This window comes from Budorcas taxicolor, chromosome 21, assembly GCF_023091745.1.
Source record: "Budorcas taxicolor isolate Tak-1 chromosome 21, Takin1.1, whole genome shotgun sequence".
Taxonomy (NCBI): Eukaryota; Metazoa; Chordata; class Mammalia; order Artiodactyla; family Bovidae; genus Budorcas; species Budorcas taxicolor.
This window is the reverse complement of record NC_068930.1, coordinates 28,800,422-28,815,016: the sequence shown is the minus strand read 5'-3', so window position 1 is coordinate 28,815,016 and position 14,595 is coordinate 28,800,422. Positions and strand designations below refer to the sequence as shown.

Sequence of the window (14,595 nt, the reverse complement as noted above, 5' to 3'; positions counted from 1 at the left end):
GAGTTTGTCTAGGTGCACACTTCCTTGCTGTAGCTGTGTTACCTGTTACCCGCTTCTCTGAGCCCCAGTTTTGTCCTCTAGAAAAAAGACATCGATTGCTACCTTAGCAGGTTGCCACCTTAATCCTGTGAAGACTAATTAGGGGAATCCTACAATTAATAGCTGGCCTTAAGAGATATCAATGAATAGCTGGCCTTAAGAGATACTGGGCTGCTCGGCGCGACCCAGCTCGCTCGGATCTGCTTGAGAGAATCCACCGCCATCCGCCACCATGGTGAACTTCACAGTAGACCAGATCCGGGCCATCATGGACAAGAAGGCCAACGTCCGGAACATGTCTGTCATCGCCCACGTGGACCATGGCAAGTCCACTCTGACAGACTCCCTGGTGTGTAAGGCGGGTATCATCGCCTCTGCCCGGGCTGGGGAGACCCGCTTCACTGACACCCGGAAGGACGAGCAGGAGCGTTGCATCACCATCAAGTCAACGGCCATCTCCCTTTTCTACGAGCTTTCAGAGAACGACTTGAATTTCATCAAGCAGAGCAAGGATGGCTCTGGCTTCCTCATCAACCTCATTGATTCCCCTGGGCACGTCGACTTTTCCTCAGAGGTGACAGCCGCACTCCGTGTCACTGACGGTGCCTTGGTGGTGGTGGACTGTGTGTCTGGTGTGTGTGTGCAGACAGAGACGGTGCTGCGCCAGGCCATCGCTGAGCACATCAAGCCAGTGCTGATGATGAACAAGATGGACCGGGCCCTGCTTGAGCTGCAGCTGGAGCCTGAGGAGCTCTACCAAACCTTCCAGCGTATCGTGGAGAATGTCAACGTCATTATCTCTACCTACAGTGAGGGCGAGAGCGGCCCCATGGGCAACATCATGATTGACCCCGTCCTTGGTACTGTTGGCTTTGGATCTGGTCTCCATGGTCGGGCCTTTACCCTGAAGCAGTTTGCAGAGATGTATGTGGCCAAGTTTGCCGCCAAGGGCGAGGGACAGCTAGGGCCTGCTGAGCGGGCCAAGAAGGTGGAGGACATGATGAAAAAGCTGTGGGGAGACCGGTGCTTTGATCCAGCCACTGGCAAGTTCAGCAAGTCAGCCAATAGCCCTGATGGCAAGAAGCTGCCACGGACGTTCTGCCAGCTCATCCTGGACCCAGTCTTCAAGGTGTTTGATGCAATCATGAACTTCAAGAAAGAGGAGACGGCAAAACTAATTGAAAAACTGGACATCAAGTTGGACAGTGAAGATAAGGACAAGGAGGGCAAACCACTTCTGAAGGCTGTGATGCGCCGCTGGCTGCCTGCTGGGGACGCCCTGCTGCAGATGATCACCATCCACCTGCCTTCCCCTGTGACAGCCCAGAAGTACCGCTGTGAGCTCCTGTATGAGGGTCCCCCAGACGATGAGGCAGCCATGGGCATTAAAAGCTGTGATCCCAAAGGCCCTCTCATGATGGACATTTCCAAAATGGTGCCGACCTCTGACAAAGGTCGGTTCTATGCCTTCGGCCGGGTCTTCTCAGGGCTGGTGTCTACTGGCCTGAAGGTCCGCATCATGGGACCCAACTATACTCCTGGGAAGAAGGAGGACCTGTACCTGAAGCCGATCCAGAGGACAATCCTGATGATGGGCCGTTACGTGGAGCCCATCGAGGATGTGCCTTGTGGCAACACTGTGGGTCTGGTGGGCGTGGACCAGTTCCTGGTGAAGACTGGCACCATCACCACCTTCGAGCATGCCCACAACATACGGGTGATGAAGTTCAGCGTGAGCCCTGTTGTCAGGGTCGCTGTGGAGGCCAAGAACCCGGCCGACCTGCCCAAGCTGGTGGAAGGTCTGAAGCGGCTGGCCAAGTCGGACCCCATGGTGCAGTGCATCATCGAGGAGTCCGGGGAGCACATTATCGCGGGGGCTGGGGAGCTGCACTTGGAGATCTGCCTCAAGGACCTGGAGGAGGATCCTGCTTGCATCCCCATCAAGAAATCTGACCCAGTTGTCTCGTACCGGGAGACTGTCAGTGAGGAGTCGAACGTGCTCTGCCTGTCCAAGTCCCCCAACAAGCACAATAGGCTTTACATGAAGGCGCGGCCCTTCCCTGATGGCCGGGCTGAGGACATCGACAAGGGCGAGGTGTCCGCACGCCAGGAGCTCAAGCAGCGGGCCCGCTACCTGGCTGAGAAGTACGAGTGGGACGTGGCTGAGGCCCGTAAGATCTGGTGCTTCGGCCCTGATGGCACGGGCCCCAACATCCTCACGGACATCACCAAGGGTGTACAGTACCTCAGCGAAATCAAGGACAGTGTGGTGGCTGGCTTCCAGTGGGCCACCAAGGAGGGGGCGCTGTGCGAGGAGAATATGCGGGGCATGCGCTTTGACGTCCATGATGTGACGCTTGCACGCTGATGCCATCCACCGTGGGGGTGGCCAGATCATCCCCACAGCTTGGCGCTGCCTGTATGCCAGTGTGCTGACTGCCCAGCCCCGGCTCATGGAGCCCATCTATCTTGTGGAGATCCAGTGTCCGGAACAAGTGGTTGGTGGTATCTACGGTGTCCTGAACAGAAAGCGGGACCACGTCTTTGAGGAGACCCAGGTGGCCGGCACTCCCATGTTTGTTGTGAAGGCCTACCTCCCTGTCAATGAGTCCTTTGGCTTCACCGCTGACCTGAGGTCCAACACGGGTGGCCAGGCCTTCCCCCAGTGTGTGTTCGACCACTGGCAGATCCTGCCCGGTGACCCCTTTGACAACACCAGCCGCCCCAGTCAGGTGGTGGCGGAGACACGCAAGCGCAAAGGCCTGAAGGAAGGGATCCCAGCCTTGGACAACTTCCTGGACAAGTTGTAGGCGGCCTCTGCTTAGCCTGCCACTGGGTGGGACTTGGCGCGGCCCCTGCGCCCAGGGACAAGTGACCACAGCAACAAGCCCCCACATTCTCCACAACACCTCGAGGCTGTCCAGACCCAGTAATGCTCTGCCTGACAGGTTTCTGGGGCCCACTTCGTGCCATCACTCAACATGAACACTTGATGCTGTTTCTTTCGATATTTCTTTCCAGATTTTAGGGGCAACAAGTGCCCTCGGAGCAGGGACTTATCTGGCCGGTGGGAATGGGGGAGGGGATGGGACAACCAATACTTTTTTGTTGAGAGGGAAACTTAATGTCAAGAAGTTAAAAATAAACGCATTAAGAGGTTTATTTGGGTAAATGGCCCCTAGTGGATTTTCCTCCAGAAGGGGCAAGAAACAAGCGGGTAGATGTTCTCTTTGGACAGAAGCTAGAAGGCAGGAAACCCCGCCTGCACAGTGTCACTGAGCACCTCCAGCTGTATTAGTGCCATTGGAATAATAAACTCAACATGGTGGGAAAAAAAAAAAAGAAAAAAAGAGAGAGATACTGGGCTTCCCTGATAGCTCAGCTGGTAAAGAATCCTCTTGCCATGCAGGAGTCCCAGGTCTGATTCCTGGGTTGGGAATCCTGATCCACTGCAGAAGGGACAGGCTACCCACTCCAGTAGTCATGGGCTTCTCTTGCGGCTCAGCTGGTAAAGAATCTGCCTGCAATGCAGGAGACCTGGGTTCAATCCCTGGACTGGGAAGATCCCCTGGAGAAGGGAAAGGCTACCCACTCCAGTATTCTGGCCTGGAGAATTCCATGAACTGTATAGCCTATGGGGTCGCAAGAATCATACACGAATGAGGGACTTTCACTTCATTTTCAAGAGATACGACCTGAATCCAGATTAAACTGGCGTCTCCAAGTGTCATCTGGCATTTCTTCCCTGAAGCCAGCCAAAACCCACACAGCTGCATTTCCAGGGTCTCCACTTAGCCAGCTGGACAGAAAACCCAACATGGTTCAAACAAGCTGACAGGCAAGCAGGAGAGGACTCACAGGCAGACCGCTTCCCTCCGGTTTCAGGTGGAGCTCCGGGACCACAGCAGGAACCGGCGCTCTCAACCCCTGGGCTCAGCAACGGCCTCATTCTCAGGCCAGCAGCTCTGCCCTCATGGGCTCAGGAAGGTCACCAACTGCCCCAGGCTGACCTCACGCCCCTCCCACTGCTGGAGCCTGACCTCACCCAGCCCCACCCCTTCTGGCAGAAGGCGAGCTCCTCTTCCCTTGCTTCCAGCGAGAGGCCCGGCCCTGGGCCCCGATTGGTCACCGCACCAGTCCTGAGCCAATCACGGTGGCCAGGAGGGATAGAACACACCGATCGGCCAGGTTCAGGTCATGTGACCATACTCTCCAGGACACGGGTGAGTTACTCCCCCTGTGTCAGCGGTGGAGACAGTGCGATGCCCAAGAGCAGGGCTGAGAGTCCAGTCACTGTGTCCGTGTGCTCAGTGTCCTGGGACGTGCCTGCGCATTCTCTCTACACACCACTTTGTCCTCTGCAGGCAAAATATTCATGACACACCTCTTTCCTTCCGAAGCGCTGTTTCACGCACCCACATTCAAGGGAGCAGGGCCTTCTGTTTGAAGATAGGTTATGAGATCCTCTCTTGACCTCTGGGCTTGGTACTTGTATCATGTTAGAATAATTTATTCGGTCTAAAAACCCCCACAAGCACCACCACATGCAGCTTTGCGTATTCAGGATTCTTAGCTGTTCTGAGTTGAGGGCATGGCCCACGGGCCTCCCAAAGGGAATGAATTTTGTCCAAGGAAGCACCTGAGAGGCTGAATCACTGAATCACTTTGCTATACACCTTAAACAAACTAATTATTGTAAATTAACAATACCTGAACTTAAAAGATATTCCTTCATCCAAAATTGTTCAAAATTCTGTAAAGTTTTTCTTTCAGTCGTTGGTTCTTCAGTTCAATTCAGTTCAGTTCATTTCAGTTCATTTCAGTTCAGTCGCTCAGTCGTGTCCAACTCTGCGACCCCATGAACTGCAGCACGCCAGGCCTCCCTGTCCATCACCATCTCCCGGAGTTCACTCAAACTCACATCCATCTAGTCAGTGATGCCATCCAGCCATCTCATCCTCCGTCGTCCCCTTCTCCTCCTGCCCCCAATCCCTCCCACTATAAGGGTCTTTTCCAAAGAATCAACTCTTTGCATGAGGTGGCCAAAATACTGGAGCTTCAGCTTTAGCATCATTCCTTCCAAAGAACACCCAGGGCTGATCTCCTTTGGAATGGACTAGTTGGATCTCCTTGCAGTCCAAGGGACTCTCAAGAGTCTTCTCCAACACCACAGTTCAAAAGCATCAATTCTTCAGTGCTCAGCTTTCTTTACAGTCCAACTCTCTCACCCATACATGACTACTGGAAAAGCCATAGCCTTGACTAGACGGACCTTTGTTGGCTAAGTAATGTCTCTGCTTTTGAATATGATATCTACGTTGCTCATAAATTTTCTTCCAGGGAGTAAGCGTCTTTTAATTTCATGGCTGCAGTCAACATCTGCAGTGATTTTGGAACCCGAAAAATTAAGTCTGAAAGTGTTTCCCCATCTATTTCCCATGAAGTGATGGGACAAGATGCCATGATCTTTGTTTTCTGAATGTTGAGCTTTAAGCCAACTTTTTCACTCTCCTCTTTCACTTTCATCAAGAGGCTTTCTAGTTCCTCTTCACTTTCTGCCATAAGGGTGGTGTCATCTGCATATCTGAGGTTATGATATTTCTCCCAGCAATCTTGATTCCAGCTTGTGCTTCTTCCAGCCCAGCGTTTCTCATGATGTACTCTGCATAGAAGTCAAATAAGCAGGGTGTCAATATACAGCCTTGACGTTCTCCTTTTCCTATTTGGAACCAGTGTGTTGTCCCTGTCCAGTCTGTTGCTTCCTGACCTGCATATAAGTTTCTCAAGAGGCAGGTCAGGTGGTCTGGGATTCTCATCTCTTGAAGAATTTTCCATGGTTTATTCTGGTCCACACAGTCAAAGGCTTTGGCATAGTCAATAAAGCAGAAATAGATGGGTTATTTTGGAACTCTTCTTTTTTGAAGATTCAGCAGATGTTGGCAATTTGATCTCTGGTTCCTCTGCCTTTTCTAAAACCAACTTGAACATCTGAAAGTTCACGGTTCACGTAGTGCTGAAGCCTGGTTTGGAGAATTTTGAGCATTGCTTAAGTTGTGTGTGAGATGAGTGCAATTGTGTGGTACTTTGAGCATTCTTTTCCTTGCCTTTCTTTGGGACTGGAATGAAAACTAACCTTTTCCAGTCCTGTGGCCACTGCTGAGTTTTCCAAATTTGCTGGCAAATTGAGTGCAGCACTTTCACAGCATTGTCTTTCAGGATTTGAGATAGCTCAACTGGAATTCCATCGCCTCCACTAGCTTTGTTCATAATGATGCTTTCTAAGGCCCACTTGACTTCATTCCAGGATGTTTGGCTCTAGGTGAGTGATCACACCATCGTGATTATCTTGGTCGTGAAGCTCTTTTTTGTACACTTCTTCTGTGTATTCCTGCCACCTCTTCTTAATATCTTCTGCTTCTGTTAGGTCCATACAATTTCTGTCGTTTTTCGAGCCCATCTTTGCATGAAATATTCCCTTGGTGTCTCTAATTTTTTTGAAGAGATCTCTAGTCTTTCCCATTCTGTTGTTTTCCTCTATTTCTTTGCATTGATCACTGAGGAAGACTTTCTTATCTCTTTTTGCTATTCTTTGGAACTCTGCATTCAGATGCTTATATCTTTCCTTTTCTCCTTTGCTTTTCACTTCTCTTCTTTTCACAGCTATTTCTAAGTCCTCCCCAGACAGCCATTTTGCTTTTTTGCACTTCTTTTCCACGGGGATGGTCTTGAGCCCTGTCTCCTGTACAATGTCACGAACCTCAGTCCAGAGTTCATCAGGCACTCTATCTATCAGATCTAGTCCCTTAAATCTATTTGGTTGTTAGTATGTTTCTAATTGGTTTGGTGGTGTTTTGTGAGGTAGGGATCCAACTTAGTTTCCCATATGGATACCAAATTGCCCCAATGGGATGATTCTTTTGTCCTTTCTCCTGGAAATGTCCTTTCTGGGTTTGCATATTAAAAAGCTTTTTTAAAAATGCCAAGTATCAAGCGCTTCAGATCTTTTCTAATTTGTAGAGCTCCCCAGAGGCATGTTTCCTTTTCTGTGTCTTTTCTTTGCATTTCATCATTGCCATTTTCTGGTATACACAAGTACCCTCAGAGGGTTCTCTGTAGTGAACCGTGTATGTTTCTGTGAGAACAGAGGATGTGAGCATGGAGGAGGGTCTGAGTCCATAGTGACCATGTGACCATGCTCAGCAACCCCAATATTAAGTCTGGCTGAGACCTCCTAAGGCAAGGTCTGTGTTTCGTCCTCTCGGTGTCTGGATATGCAGAACGATGTCGGTGGATTGGGACTTGGATCTCTGGGTCCAGCAGTGTAGAGATATATCCATAGCCTGCTTTTCCATTATATTTTCCTCCTGTAGGCTCTGCTGAGCTGGTGTGGAGATATTTCTGCTAAAAGCTTGAGAGGTCGTCAGTCTTTCTGCTTCTCATCCCCTGCCTCGCCTGTACTTCTGTCATTTTTTAAAAATTTAGCTAGTTTTCAATGTTATCCGTCCTTGTGTCATTCTGACCCTCAGGCCCCTGTGGTTTAATAGACCTCCAGCTCCCAAGAGCTCTTTGCCTGGTGGAGACATGGAGAACTCAGGGAGCAACACTACATCACACTGGAGCCTGGACCAGAGAGAAGGTTCTTGCCAGGAAGGCTCCATCCCTGCTGTGGGGGGTTCGGAGTTATCACTTCTGATTGTGCATGGCCCTCGGTGCAGGCCCCACTCTGAGATCTGGAAAGGAGGTGGCTTCCCTCATTGACACAGAACTAGTATTTGTTTGTCCTCGTCCTTGTCCAGTCCCGTTCCGCTCCCAGGCTCTACCCTTGACCCTCGCCCACAGGATCAGGAGAGCCCAGTTCTAGAGGAGTTTCATACAAGGAGAGGCTCCTGGAGACACTCCAACCCCTCGGCCTAAATAAGCATTTCCTTGGAGTTTCACAGCCCTGGGAGGAGACACTGGTTTTGTGTTCACTTTACAGTTGAATATGTTGAGCCTCAGATCATTGTGTGATTTGCCCTGGGTCACTCTGCAGGTCAGTGGGTGAGCTGGGATTTGAACCCAGACTCTAGGTCTTGGAGCCCGTGACTGTACAGGTATTTCTGCCCCTCAGTTAAATTTATTTCAGGGTTTGTTTTTCGGTTTTTTTTTTTGTTTTTTTTGGATGCATTTGTATATGGGACTGTTCTGTTCTCTTTCTGATGGTTCATATCTTGCTATGTTGCCGAGTTTATTAGTTTTAATAGTTGTTACTTGGTGGAGTTTTTAAGGTTACATATAAATCCTGTTGTAATCGAATAGTGACAGTGCAACTTCATCTGTTCTGATGGGGATGCCTTTAATTTCCTTTTCTTGCCTAGTTACTCTGGGAAGGACACTTCCACTGCTATGATGAGCAAGGTAGGTGAGATTGGACATCCTTGTTCTTTCCTGATCTTTCAGGAAAACCTCTGGTGGCTCAGATGGTAAAGCATCTGCCTACAGTGTGGGAGACCCAGGTTGGATCCCTGGGCTGGGAAGATCCCCTGGAGAAGGAAATGGGAACCCACTCCAGTACGCTTGCCTGGAAAATCCCATAGACGGAGGAGCCTGGTAGGCTACAGTCCACGGGGTCGGCAAGAGTCGGGCACAACCGACAGACTTCACTGTCACTTTTTACCTCTTTACCACTGAGTTGGATGTTAGCAGTGGGCTTGTCTTATATACCCTTTAGTATGTTCCATGTATAGCCACTGTACTGAGAGATTGTATGAAAATTGATGTTAGCCTTTGTCGAAAGCTTTTTCTGCAATTATTGAGAAGATCATGTGATTTTATTCTTAATTTTGCTTATATTGTGTATCACAGTGATTGATGTGCAGATCATAAATCATGCTTGCAGGCACAGAATAACTTACATTTGATCACAGTGTATGATTCTTTTAATGTATTCATCAATTTGGTTTGCTAATATACTTTTAAGGATTTTTACATCCATGTACAGCAGAGTCAGGGTTCTCTGGTGGTTCATATGGTAAAGAATCTGCCTGCAACCCAGGAGACCTAGGTTTGACCCCTAGGTCAGGAAGATCCCCTCGAGAAAGGAATGGCTACCCACTCCAATATTCTTGCCTGGAAAATTCTCTGGACAGAGGACCTGGTGGGCTACAGTCCATGGGTCACAAATAACTGGACATGACTGAACGATTCACACTTACAAGACTACTTCTTGACATTCTTAATATCTAAATTTAAGATTTTCTCTCAGTCAAAAATTACAGTCAAATACAAAATGTCAAAAGTCAAAGAGTCCTTAGAAATAAATGACAATAAGGTATAACAGATGAAAGCAAAAAGGACTCCACATAATTTACTTTTCATAAGAATTTTAGATCTTCAGAGGAATTCTCATTAAGCTGAATTAAAATGCAAGCTTTAGTTTAGAATGGAAACTTTTTTGGTATTATGTTTCTATGTCGAGACTGAAATTTCATTATTTATGTATATGTATTAAGCAATACTGTGTGGATATTAAAATCATATTTTCAAAACCTTTAATGACATTTATAAGTACTTATAGTGGAAAAACAACTAGGAAGAGAAGATGATCCCATATAGGTTTAATGACATTGCATATGTGTTGAATGATAGTTTTCAGACTGTATTTATTTATTTTTAATTGAAGAATAACTGCTTTACAATGCTTGGTTGGTTTTCCTCATACAACAACACAAGTAAGCCCTAAGTATATTATCCACTCTTCGGTGAGCCTGCCTCCCACTTCCCAACATCCCACCATCCCACCCTCTAGGTCGTCACAGAGCTCCCTGCTGGGCTCCCTATGTTATATAGCAACTTCCCACTAGCTAGCTAGTTTGCATATGGTAGTGGCTATGTTTCAATGCTACTCTCTCAATTTGTCCCCCCCTCTTCTCCAGCTGAGTTCACAAGTCCTTCCTCTACATCTGTGCATCTATTCAGTTCAGTTCAGTGGCTCAGTCGTGTCTGACTCTTTACAACCCCATGAACCCTAGCACACCAGGCCTCCCTGTCCATCACTAACTCCCGGGGTTTACCCAAACTCATGTGCATTGAGTCGGTGATGCCACCTAACCATCTCATCCTCTGTCATCCCCTTCTCATCCTCTGTCATCCTCTTCTCCTCCTGCCTTCAATCTTTCCCAACATCAGGGTCTGTTCAAATCAGTCAGCTCTTCATCATCATGTGGCCAAAATATTGGAGTTTCAGCTTCAACATCAGTCCTTCCAATGGACACCCAGGACTGATTTCCTTTAGGATGGACTGGTTGAATCTCTTGCAGTCCAGGGGACTCTCAAGAGTCTTTTCCAACACCACAGTTCAAAAGCATCAATTCTCTGCTCAGCTGTTTTTATAGTCTGACTCTTACATCCATACATGACTACTAGAAAAATCTTAGCCTTGACTAGACAGACTTTGTTGACAAAGCAATGTCTCTGCTTTTGAATATGCTGTCTAGGTTGGTCATAACTTTCCTTCCAAGGAGTAAGCATCTTTTCATTTCATGTCTGCAATCACCATCTGCAAGGAAAGATATAAGCATCTGAATGCAGAGTTCCAAAGAAGAGCAAAGAGAGATAAGAAAGCCTTCCTCAGTGATTCATGCAAATAAATAAAGGAAAGCAATAAAATGGGAAACACTAGAGGTCTCTTCAAGAAAATTAAAGATACCAAGGGAATATTTCATGCAAAGATGGGCTCAATAAAGGACAGAAATGGTATGGACCTAACAGAAGCAGAAGATATTAAGAAGAGGTGGCAACAATACACAGAAGAACTGTACAAAAAAGAGCTTCACGACCAAGATAAAAACGATGGTGTGATCACTCACCTAGAGCCAGACATCCTGGAATGTGAAGTCAAGTGGGCCTTAGAAAGCATCACTACGAACAAAGCTAGCGGAGGTGATGGAATTCCAGTTGAGCTATCTCAAATCCTGAAAGACAATGCTGTGAAAGTGCTGCACTCAATTTGCCAGCAAATTTGGAAAACTCAGCAGTGGCCACAGGACTGGAATAGGTTAGTTTGATTCCAATCCCAAAGAAAGACAAGGAAAAGAATACTCAAACTACCGCACAATTGCACTCATCTCACACGCTAGTAAAGTAATGCTTAAATTCTCCAAGCCAGGCTTCAGCACTATGTGAACCATGAAGTTCCAGATGTTCAAGCTGGCTTTAGAAAAGGCAGAGGAACCAGAGATCAAATTGCCAACATCCTCTGGATCATGGAAAAAGCAAGAGAGTTCCAAAAAAACCCATCTATTTCGGCTTCATTGACTATGCCAAAGCCTTTGACTGTGTGGACCACAATAAACTGTGGAAAATTCTGAAAGAGATGGGAATCCCAGACCACCTGACCTGCCTCTTGAGAAACCTATATGCAGGTCAGGAAGTAACAGGACATGGAACAACAGACTGGTTCCAAATAGGAAAAGGAGTACGTCAAGGCTGTGTATCGTCACCCTGCTTATTTACCTTCTATGCAGAGTACATCGTGAGAAACGCTGGGCTGGAAGAGGCACAAGCTGGAATCAAGATTTCCGGGAGAAATATCAATAACTCAGATATGCAGATGACACCACCCTTATGGCAGAAAGTGAAGAGGAACTAGAAAGCCTCTTGATGAAAGTGAAAGAGGAGAGTGAAAAAGTTGGCTTAAAGGTCAACATTCAGAAAGCTAAGATCGTGGCATCTGGTCCCATCACTTCATGGCACATAGATGGAGAAACAGTGGAAACAGTGTCAGACTTTATTTTGGGGGGTTCCAAAATCACTGCAAGTGGTGACTGCAGACATGAAATTAAAAGATGCTAACTCCTTGGAAGAAAATTTATGAGCAACGTAGACATCATATTCAAAAGCAGAGACATTACTTAGCCAACAAAGGTCCATCTAGTCAAGGCTATGGTTTTTCCAGTAGTCATGTATGGATGTGAGAATTGGACCTTGAGGAAAGCTGAGCCTTGAAGAACTGATGCTTTTGAACTGTGGTGTTGGAGAAGACTCTTGAGAGTCCCTTGGACTGCAAGGAGATCCAACTAGTCCATTCTAAAGGAGATCAGCCCTGGGTGTTCTTTGGAAGGAATGATGCTAAAGCTGAAGCTCCAGTATTTTGACCACCTCATGAGAAGAGTTGACTCATTGGAAAAGACCCTGATGCTGGGAGGGATTGGGGGCAGGAGGAGAAGGGGACGACAGAGGATGAGATGGCTGGATGGCATCACGGACTCGATGGATGTGAGTTTGAGTGAACTCCGGGAGATGGTGATGGACAGGGAGGCCTGGCGTGCTGCGATTCATGGGGTCGCAAAGAGTCGGACACGACTGAGCGACTAAACTGAACTGAACAGGTCTAGAACAAGCTTGACTTTCGGTCAAAGCACCTCGTGTTATTTTCAACTATTATAAAAGGAAATGAAAGGGAATAAGGTGTAGTGTTCTGGTGCTATACTCTGTTTTAAAAACAGGATTTTTATGCTGAGTCTTTGAGCACAGCAGAAAAGGTTCATTGTTTTATTTTTTTTTCCTCCTCCTATTTATACACAGATGAAATTCTTGAGAAATCTAGGTAAGGGGTTGAAGTTGAGGTTAATTGGTGTTAAATCCAGGAGAATTGGAGGAAGCCAGGAAGATGGAAGAAGAAGTGGATGGGGCTGCCATCAATAAAATCGGCACCCTTCTCCTGCATCACACCCCTCCGCAGTGTAACCCATGGCACTTTGTCTTCAGTCAGTCCCTCCCGCTAGCCCCATGAGGACAAGAGAGCGACTCAGCTTTGCCCACTGAGCACAGGGGTGGTGGGCCCAGTTCATCTGACCTGTGTGAAGAAATTGGGCCTGCAGCCCAGCACACAGGGCACCAGACCCATCCATTCTGTCTGTTTAGGCAAAAGTGGCTGAGGATCACAGTCCAACAAATACCAAAGCTGCTTCTGATTCCAGACTCACTCCTGACTGCATTTTCTTTTAAAGTATAATCGGGCTCCCTCCTGATTGCACTTTGTCTCAGATTGCATAATGAACATGCTTTTGTTTAAAAAATTGTTTTGCATTGTCACTTCTGAACCGTGTTGACGATATCGTATCTGACATAGCGACAGAGTTTGGTGTTTTGTGTTTATTTTCACTCAAGCTGGGTAGAAGACAGAAGAACGACCTGAGAAGTGTCACTCTTTCGGAGGCCAGCGCTCAGGTGAAGGATATTGCAATATTCAGGGAGAGGATAATTCTAAAAGATGGACTTCAATAAGGTATTTTGAGCATATTTTCCATGGGATCTTAGTAGATGAAAAAGATCCAAATATGGAGAAGGGATGGCACCCACTCCAGTGTTCTTGCCTGGGAAATTCTTGCCTGGGACAGAGGAGCCTGGTGGCCTACAGTCCATGGCATCACAAAGAGACAGACACAGCTTAGCAACTGAACAGCAACAATACACAACCAGGCAGATTGTGATTCGGGGAAACACTGCTTGATGGAAATGTAGAATAAAACGGAGAGTGAAGTGACCTAGCAAATATGGAGCATAGAGTTTTGGAAGAAATTAAAAGTGTATAGAATAATAGTTGCAAATATTCAAGCAATAAAGTCTGTGGCTAAAGGAAAAAAAGGAAAAGATCCAGATAAAGAAAAGAAAGTATTTGTAAAGACGGATAAAGATCAAGCTTCTGAAATTCGGGTGACAGTGATGCTCACTGAGAGCTGTAAGCTGTGCGGTCTTCATCACAGAAATCTTCTTCCTGTCAGCAGGGTGTGTATAGAAGGAGAAAAGCCCTTGGGGATATTGGCTTACATGAACTGGGGGAATCTTAGATTGTTTTCATGGCAGCGCCAATTAGTAGAGGCCCATAATCCACGGGCGGTGTCTCAACAAGGCTTGGTTCACATGACTGTTCAGATTGCCTGAGGAATGAGCCATCTGTCCAGCAGGGAAGTCATCCACCAAGATGTGGCTGTTAGGAACCGTGTCGCTGAGGACACACTTCAAGTGAAGATTGCAGACAATGCTGTCTGCAGAGACGTGTTCCCCATGGACTCTGTCATTGCCTGGGGGACAATGAGAACAGGCGGGTTTGGTGGATGGCCCTTGAAAGTCTGGTTAATAACGAGTTCTCCAGTGCCAGTGACCTGTGCGCCTTCAGAGGGAGGCTGTGGGAGCTAGCTTTTGACTCTGGGCCTAATGCCCTACGTGGACAGGGACCCCTTTGACATGGCTGCGTGCCCTAAAAGACGGTTACCGCACTGTCCTGAGGAACTGTTTGCTGTGATCGCTTGTTGCTGGCCCTTCGATCTGGAAGAAAGATCCTAGTTTTAGCAGCTGCTCATGGATAGCCACCTCTGCCATGTCCTCATGATTACAGATGGGTCACTAATTGCACCCCATGTTCAGCTATGTATCTTGAAAGAAAAAGATCAAAGAATTTGCGCACCTGCCTTGAAACCACCACAGGTAACTACTATTAATAATCCTGCTTTTCCCTCTAAACATTCTTAAACACCTTTTTTTAAACATTTTTTCATTTCACTAATTATTTTGCTA

General features: G+C 47.3%; 1 pseudogene; it reads left to right on the top strand.

Annotated features, from left to right (window-relative positions):
• The first annotated feature begins 219 nt into the window (after positions 1-219).
• The window catches only part of LOC128066751 (elongation factor 2-like), a 66,544-nt pseudogene continuing 52,168 nt past the window's right edge, over positions 220-14,595 (top strand).